The sequence below is a fragment of the Marmota monax genome, unplaced genomic scaffold (genome assembly GCF_021218885.2).
Source record: "Marmota monax isolate L192 unplaced genomic scaffold, Marmota_monax_Labrador192_F-V1.1 WCK01_AAM20220418_F8-fsc00158, whole genome shotgun sequence".
NCBI classification, from domain to species: domain Eukaryota; kingdom Metazoa; phylum Chordata; class Mammalia; order Rodentia; family Sciuridae; genus Marmota; species Marmota monax.
This window is the reverse complement of record NW_026694092.1, coordinates 3,998,518-4,007,680: the sequence shown is the minus strand read 5'-3', so window position 1 is coordinate 4,007,680 and position 9,163 is coordinate 3,998,518.

Sequence of the window (9,163 nt, the reverse complement as noted above, 5' to 3'; positions counted from 1 at the left end):
ACGCTGACAGCCTTTCCTGCCCAGCCCCATGTCCCCCTGGTTTTTCCTGTTCCTGTTTCCTATCATTTTAATTGGGCAATCTGTAAAGCAGACAGATCATTTCTTGAAAGCAGCAATACCATTACCAAGAAGAACAAGAAGATTTTCTTAGATTGTATTGCTTGGTTTGAAAACAATCCAGAGCCTGATGGACCTGTGTCTCTAACCCCAGCAACATGGGAGGTTGAGGCAGGAAGACTGAGAGTTCAAAGCCAGCCTCTGCAACTTACCAAGGCCCTAAATAAACTCAGCGAGACCCTGTCTCTAAATAAAAAAAATAAAAGGGGCTGGGGATGGGGCTCAGTGGTTAAGCACCCTTGGGTGGTTCAATTCCCAGTCCCAAAGGGGAAAGAAAAAAAGAATAAAAACTCCTACAAATGCACTAATTCTCTGTCATTGGAGGGTGTAGATTCTATTTTTTTAGGTATTATTATTATTATTTGTTTGCTTGCTTGTTTGCAGTGCTGGGGATGGAACCCAGAGCCTTGTGCATGCGAGGCAAGCACTCTACCAACTGAGCTATATCCCCAGCCCCTTAGTAATCATTATTAGAAGAAAGGAAAATATGGCCAAGTCACAGTACTACCTCAAACATAGCCTAACTTCCAGGGCTCTGGAAAATTCCGTGACCCTGTCAAACTCACAAATGTTTGTGAATTATGGTGTATCAGGCAAAGATCACTATGTACTGCAGGACTCATGGGGCCTTTGCCTCAGGGCTTCACATGCAGGACTAAGGCGACAGCCGCCCCCCCCCCCCCCCAGCAAAGCCAATTCTGAATTTCGTCACCTGCTTGAGACAGTGCAAGGAGGACCCCTGGGGAACTGCTAGAACAAAGGGCCACAATGACAGTACTTTGCTATTGTCTCTCCTGGAGCCTGGAAGTCTGACATCTAGGTGTTACTGGGCTTGGCTCCTTTGCATATAGTGAACAGAGAATCTGTTCCCACTCCTTACTTAGCTTTCACCCCACTGTCCGGCTGTCTTGGAGGTCCCTTGACTTGTAGAAGCATCATTCTGACCTCTAGCTGTCCCTCAGGAATGTCTGTCTTCCCCCTCCTTTTTTTTCTTGGAACTAGAGATTTAACCCAGGTGCCTTTTACCCCTGAGCCACATCCCCAGCCCCTTTTATATTTTATTTAGAGACGGGGTCTCACTGAGTTGCTGAGGCTGGCTTTGAACTCACAATCCTCCTGCCTCAGCCTCCGGAAATGCCCAACCAGGTTTCCCCTCTTCTAACCAGGACATCAGCTGTATTGGATTAGGGGCTGCTCTACTCCATTATGACCTCACCTGAACCAACTGCATCTTCAGACACCTTATTTGCAAATATGATCACATTCAGACATGCTAGGGGCAGGAATTCAACCTATGAGTTTTAGGGGTACATAATTCAACTCAAAACAGATGAATTCCTGAAGAGATGACAAAACACCTGCTCTTGAAGGACACTAGGATTTCAAAAGCATGGCCTGGGACGGGGGCCCAGTACACAGAGGTAGGAGGCAAGAGATCACAGCAATGGCATAATACAAGTCACAAAACGAACCTGACATTCACCTTATTCAAGAACTTCATTGCTGGACAGTGTGCACACCTGTCACCCTGGCAACTTGGAAGGCTGAGGCAGAAGGATCAAGTGTTCAAGGCCAGCCTCAGCAACTTCGTGAGATCCTGTCTCAAAATAAAACACAAAAAGGTGACTCAGTGTTAAGCACCCCTGGGTTCAATGCCTGGTACAAAAAAAAAAAAAAACTATTTATTGAACACTTACTATAGGTCAGGTCACGTATCAGGAACTGAGGTCAAATGGCAAACACACAGTTGTCAACTTCTTGGGCTTACTGTCCACAGTTGGGCAGATTCCAGAAGACACTGGGTTTGAGAGCAAGTGAAAAGAAACAGATAGATTAGTATGAAATTTCTCTCTTTTATCTTTTCTGTCTTTCTTTCTTTCTTTAATTGGTATTGGGGAGTGAACCCAGGGCTGCTCTACCATACAGCCATAGTCCCAGGTCTTCTCATTTTTTATTTTGAGACAGGGTCTAGCTAAGTTGTGCAGATTGGCCTCTAACTTGTGACCCTTCTGCCTCAGCCTCCCCAGAGGAGCTGCTGGGATTATAAGCATGTGACAGGGGGCCTGGCTCTGTGTGGCTTCTTTTGCTGAGCATTTAATTTGCAGATTCATCCATATGGCTAGTCGTTGTACCTTGCCGTTGCTATGTGGCATACCATTCTGTAAATATTCCACAGTTGCCTATACATATATGCCTCCTGAGTTGCTGGGGATTACAGGTGTGCCTGGGTGGTGGTCTTATATATAAGGCCAAGCAAAATTGCTGCATTACAGGACACCCTCAGTTACTTTATTTTTGAATAACAATGGGGTGCTTGGGGAAGTCCTTGTAGCCTGAAGTGATCTCCAACAATGCTAGTTTGCAATGCTTAAAGAGGTCACCTGACAGAATCAGCATACCAAAACCAAAAGGCAAAGAAAGAAAAGAAACAAGGAAACTTGACCAAGATTTAACCATCTTTGCCGGACACCACTACTTGTATATTGTCATGAATAAGTCTTTTAATGCCTGCTTTCAAAAATAAGGCATTTGCCTGGAGGCTGAGGCAGGAGGATTGTGAGTTCAAAGCCAGCCTCAGCAATTTAGGGAGGCCCTAAGCAACTCAGTGAGACCCTGTCTCTAAATAAAATACAAAATAGGGCTGGGGATGGGGCTCAGTGAAGTGCCCTTGACTTCAATCCCCGGTACCCAAAATAAAGGCATTTAAGCCAGTGTAGTGGCACTCACCTGTAATCCCATTAATTTAGGAGGTGGAAGCAGGAGGATTGCAAGTTCAAGGTCAGCTTCAGCAATTTAAAGAAACTCTGTCTCAAAATAAAAAATAAAAAGGGCTGGGGATGTGGCTCAGTGGTTAAGCACCCCTGGGTTCAATCTCCGATACCAAATAAGTAAATAAATAAATAACCTAAAGGGTAGCTCAGTGGTAGAGTCCTGGGCTCAACTGCCAGTACCAAATGAAAAACAAAGACCACTGAATGCACTTGGTGGTTCTGTTTGAAGGCCACAAATGGACACAAAAAGAAGGAACCAAGGAAATAGCCCAACGATTGAGCAATGAGTTCTTTTAGCTTTAGGTGCATTTTCATATGGAACCCTCGGGTCCCCAGCTACTTAGTCAGCAAAGGCAGGTCGCTTGTTTTGGAAAGCTGTGTCAGGCGACCCAGTACACTAGTGCTGACAAAAATCTCTCAGTTCAAAGCTTTCTGGGAAGTCTGAATACAACTTCTTGGGCTTTGATGGTAGAAAAGGCAAATAACCTAAGCAAGTAGCTATTTAAATGATATGTGCTTTTAAGTACGTGCAGGGAGGTGATTGTGGTGGTCCATAATGGTAATGATGATGAACCAAAAGGTGCCTTACCATTGAGCTAACATCCCCCGCCCAGTCTGTTTTTATTTTTATTTTTATTCTTTTTATTGTAAGACAGGGCCTCACTAAGTTGCTGAGGCTGGCCTCTAACTTGCAATCCTCCTGCCTCAGCCTCCAGAGGCCCTGGTATTACAGGCATGTGCCACCTTGCCCAGCGGTCTACAAATTCTTTAGCCACTGCTTTCTTCAAAAAGTGGAACTAAGCTGGGCGTGGTGGCGCACACCCAGAATCCTAGTGGCTCAGAAAGCTGAGGCAGGAAGAACGTAAGTTCAAAGCCAGCCTCAGCAAAACTCAGGGAGACCCTGTCTCTAAATAAAATATAAAATAGGGCTGGGGATGGGGGCTCAGTGGTCAACTGCCCCTGGGTTCAATCCCTAGTACCCCCCCAAAAAAAGTAAAACCAAGTTTTTTTCCCTTGGGTGAGGGCTAGAATTCCTTACTCACTGTTTACTCACTTCCAATGAAGTGAGTAAAGGGGACATGATTAGGTCCTAACCCACTGTGGACCTCTGCTTGGTCTGTATATTGCTCTCTTGGATCACTAGGTCTAGGGGAAGACAACAGTCATTTGGGGATCTGCCTAGGGAGAAGCCCATGGAGCAATGGGGGTGACGGGGGTCTGAGACCCATGACAATGACGTCTGCCAATGACTGTGGGATTCAGCCTGCAATCCCGGCCCATGTCTGATATCCTAGGTCTAAACATACAAGGTAGCCACAAAAAGCCTTTGGGATCCTCCTCATTAGAAATGCATGTTTCTTTTTTTTTTTTTTAATCAAACCCTGTCTGTGCTAACCAAGTGTTCTACCAGTGAGCTACACCCAGCCCAAGCAATGGATCATTTTACTTATGGCTATATACGATGTTTCATTCACTGAGTGAATGGAAGAACAAATGAGAGCCCAGTGTACTGATGGATAACTGTAATCCCAGCAATTTGGGAGGCTGAGACTCGAGGATCGCAAATTCCAGGCCAGCCTCAGCAATTTAGCAAGACACTGTCTCTAAATAAAATATAGAAAGGGCTGGCGGGGCTGAGGTCGTGGCTCAGTGGTAGGGCACCCTCCTCACATGTGTGAAGCACTGGCTTCGATCCTCAGCACCACATACAAATAAATAAAAGTATCTTGTCCATCTACAAATAAAAAAATAATCTTTTTTTTTTTAATGGGCTGGGGATGTGGCTCAATGGTGAAGTGCCCTGGGTTCAATCCCTAGTAACCCCCCCAAAATTAAAAAAAAAAGAATGACGGAATCTGGGCCATGGGGAGTGGACAAGAGAATGTTTATAATGACAGCAACATTCTGAAGCAGAGATTCTTCATCATTGACTCTTTGGCCTGACCGATAAAGCTTATCAGCACCTTCTCATAATTATATTTAAAAATGCATAGAAGGGGCTGGGGATGTGGCTCAAGCGGTAGCGCGCTCGCCTGGCATGCGTGCGGCCCGGGTTCGATCCTCAGCACCACATACAAACAAAGATGTTGTCTCCGCTGAAAACTAAAAAATAAATATTAAAAAAAATGCATAGAATGTGCCGGGCAGAGTGAAGCAGGCCTGTAATCCCAGCAGCTCTGGAGGTCCAGGCAGGAGGATCGCAAGTTCAAGGCTAGCCTTAGCAATTTAGCAAGGCCCTAAGCAGTTTGGTGACAGGTTGTCTCAAAATTTCTTAAACAGGAGGTGGGGCGGGGCTGGGGATGTGGCTCAGTGGTGGAGCTCTCACCTAGCATGTGTCAGACACTGACTGGGTTCAATCCTCATCACATAAAAATAAACAAATATGCGTCAGGCACTGGGTTCGATCCTTAGCACCACATAATATAAGTAAATAAATAAAACAGAGATATTGTGTCTATCTACAACTAAAAACAATTAAAAAATAAACAAATAAAATACAGGTATTGTGTCCAACTACAATTGAAAAATAATTTAAAAAAACACATACATTTGTGATATAGTCATTGTGGGAATTTTTTTTTTTTTTTTTTTTTTTTTTTTTTTTTTTTTTTGCCATCCTAGGGATAGATCCCAGGGTCTCACACGAGCTAGGCCAGCACTCTGTCACAAAGCTACAGCCTCAGTCCTTTTTAAAATTTTGTATTTTGAGAGAGTATCCAGTGGGCTGGAGGTGTAGCTCAGTGATAGAGCACTTTCTTAGCATGTGTGACACCCTGAGTTCCATCCCCAGTACTTTAAAAGTAAACAAGCAAATTGAGAGAGGGTCTTGCTAAGTTGCTGAGGCTGGCCTCAAACTTGCGGTCCTCCTGCCTCGGCCTCTTCCCAGTCTCTGGGATTACAGGCGTGCACCACCATGCTCAGTGACCACAAATTCTTTTGATACTTCCCCAGCTGAGAGGTGGGGTTTATGGTCCTTCCTCTTATGTGTAGGGTTGATCTTAGTAAGAGATTTGTTTGACCAATAGAACATGGCAGGGGCAGCATTCTGGAATTTCTAAAGCTAGTTCAGAGGAAGCCTGGCAGCTTCTACCTTGCACACTGTGACACTCTTGGGGATTGTGAGCTATCCTGTAGGAAGCTCAGGTATGGCCAGGTACAGTGGTGCATGCTTATGATCCCCATGAATAAGGAGGCTGAGGCAGGAGAATGGCAAGTTCGAGGCCAGCCTCAGCTACCCAGTGAGAACCCATCTCAAAATAAAATAAAAAATAAAAGATAAAAGATACTGGGGGTGTAGCCGAGTGGTAGAATACCTGCCTAGCATGTATGAGGTCCTGCGTTCAATCCCTAACACACACAGAGAGAGAGAGAGAGAGAGAGAGAGAGAGAGAGAGAAAAGGGTAGGGGACATGGAGAGGTCAGAAGACTTGAAGAGGGACAGACAGGCAGGGATGCCCCAAAAGCTACCAGTGATTTGGGTCATCCCATCAGAGAACTCTGACTTTCCCTGGAGCAGAAAGAGATAAAATGTTCTGCCAAGCTCTGGTCAAATTGCAGATTCAAGACCAAAACAAATGCCCCATGTGGTGATCCACACCTGTAATCCCAGCAGCTTGGGAGGCTGAGGCAGGAGGATTTCATGTTCAAAGCTAGCCTCAGCAAGAGCGAGGTGCTAAGCAACTTAGTGAGACCCTGTCTCAAAAAAATAAAAAGGGCTGGGGATGTGGCTTAGTGGTAGATTCTGCCTGGGTTAAATAAATCCCCAGTACCCCCCGACACACACACACACACTAAATTGATTGTATCCTGGGCGCAGTGGCACACACCTGTAATCCCAGCGGCTTGGGAGGCTGATGCAGGAGGGTTGCAAGTTCACAGCCAGCCTCAGCAAGAGCGAGGTGCTAAGCAACTCAGTGAGACCCTGTCTCTAAATAAAATACAAAATAGGGCTGGGGATGGGGCTCAGTGGTCCAGTGCCCCTGAGTTCAATCACTGGTTCAAAAAAAAAAAAGATTGTTATGATTATTGCTGTTTTAACCATTAAATTGTCTTTTTTTGGGGGGGAGTACCAGGGATTAATCTCAGGGGCACTTGACCACTGAGCCACATCCCCAGCCCTATTTTGCCTTTTATTTAGACAGAGGGTCTCCCTGAGTTGCTTAGTGCCTCACTAAGTTGCCAAGGCTGGCTTTGAACTCACGATCCTCCTGCCTCAGCCTCCCTAGCTGCTGGGATGACAGGCGTGCACCACTGCGCTCAGCCAATTCAAGGTGAATGAAAAGAAAAAGAAAAACGCCCCCCCAACCAAGTTCCCAAGTCCCCTGAATTCTATCTCTGGATGCCAAGTTAAGAAGCCCTATTTTAGAGAGAAACCGGGGCATCCCTTTGATGACCAATTCTGTCCTTCTTAAGAATTCAGGGAAACCGTCTTTATAGAAAGCTGAACAGACTGTATTTTTATATGTGTAACCGGAAGCTTTAAAAATACTCCTCCTTTCATTCTCCTCCTTGCTCTGAGCTTCTTTCTCATGTTTCTGTAGCTCCTCTTCCTGTCCCTTAGAATCCTCTGTCCCCACCCCCACAGCGCACCCTGCCCCTGGCCTGGATCATATTTTGGAAAGTTCCCTCGGCTTTCGGTCCTGCTTGTCGCTGAGAGAGCTTCCGAGAACAAAAATGTCATCCTGCCCTCTCCAGTTCCCACTCCCAAGTGACACTGGTGAGCAAGGAGCAAGGCAGCTTCTCTGATCAAACTGTGCCAGCTGTCCTGGCCGCTGACTGCTTGCCACTGTCGCCTCCAGGTCCCTTATTGTCCCCAAGGCTACAATGGAGCTCCCTGTGAGGACCAGACCCACATCCCCTCTCCAGGAATCTCCTGGAATTCCCTGCCCTGACCTCTCCCTCTTCACTGGCCACCCACCGCACCCGAGGGAGGACTTTGTGTGTGTGTGTGTGTGTGTGTTTAACACATTTTATTGATGTACTGCACACATACAGAAAGTGTAAGTTGCTTGGCTCAATGACTTCTCATAAACGGAACAGACTTGATGCCTTTGTACGTAAGCAGCACCCAGATTAAGGCCCAGAACATTCCTAGTCTCCTGGAGATGCCCTTGGGGCCACCTCCCATCATTATGCCCCTCCCCCTAGAAGGGTAATTATTCTCTTAACTTCTAACTGCATGAGTCAGTTTGGCCTGGTTTTGTTTTATTGATTTGTTTGGTCTCTGGGATTGAACCCAGGGGCGCTTAGCCACTGAGCCACTCCCCAGCCCTATTTTGTATTTTTTTATTTTGAGACAGGGTCTTGCTAAATTGCTTAGGGCCTCTCTAAATTGCTAAGGCTGGCCTTGAACTCATGATCCTCTTTCCTCAACTTCCGGGTCGGAGTCATGTGCCACCTCACCCAGTTGGCCGGGCTTTAAACTTTATCTTCTTGGAATCCCCCAGTCTACACCTTTCTTGTCTGGCTTCTTCTTTCCATAATATGTTGGTGAGCCCCCTCCATACTGTAATGTGTGATTATAGATTGTGTATTCTCACTGGTGTATACTATTCCATCGTGTGGAGATTCCATAGTCAGTTGGGCACAGTGGCACACACCTGTAATCCTAGCAGCTCAGGAAGCTAAGGCTGGAGGATTGCAAGTTGGAAAACAGCCTCCACAATTTATCAAGGCCCTAAGCAACTTAGCAAGATCTTGTGTCAAAGTAAAACATAAAAAGGGGCTTGGGATGTGACCTCAGTGGTTAAGGGACCCTGGGTTTGATCACTGGTACAAAAAAAAAAAAGAGTGTTCCTTTGTCCATTCTCCTGTTGATGAGCATTTGACTTTTTTTTTTTTTTTTTAGGGATCAAACCAAAGGATGTTGAAGCACTGAGGCACATCGCAGCCCTTTTCATTTTTTATTTTGAGACAAGGCCTCAGAAGGTGCTCAGAGCCTCAGTTGCTGAGGTTGGCCTCAAACTTGCAATCCTCCTTCCTCAGCCTCCCAAGCTACTGGGATTACAGGCGTTCACCACCATGCCCAGCAGAGATCGTTATCACCAGCACTGTTGTCAACCATGCTTTTTTGGTGAACATGTCTATACAATTTCGGTTGCCTAGTTACCTAATAACCTAAAAAGACTTTTGTTGAAGCTGTTATGACACTCTATTGTATGTCACTGTTATTTAGGCCCTACTTTCCCCTCTACCACACTATGAGTATCTTTAACAAAGGTTATGTCTACCATGTTTTTGGATCATTGTTTTCTAGTTTATTTTATTTTTTTTAG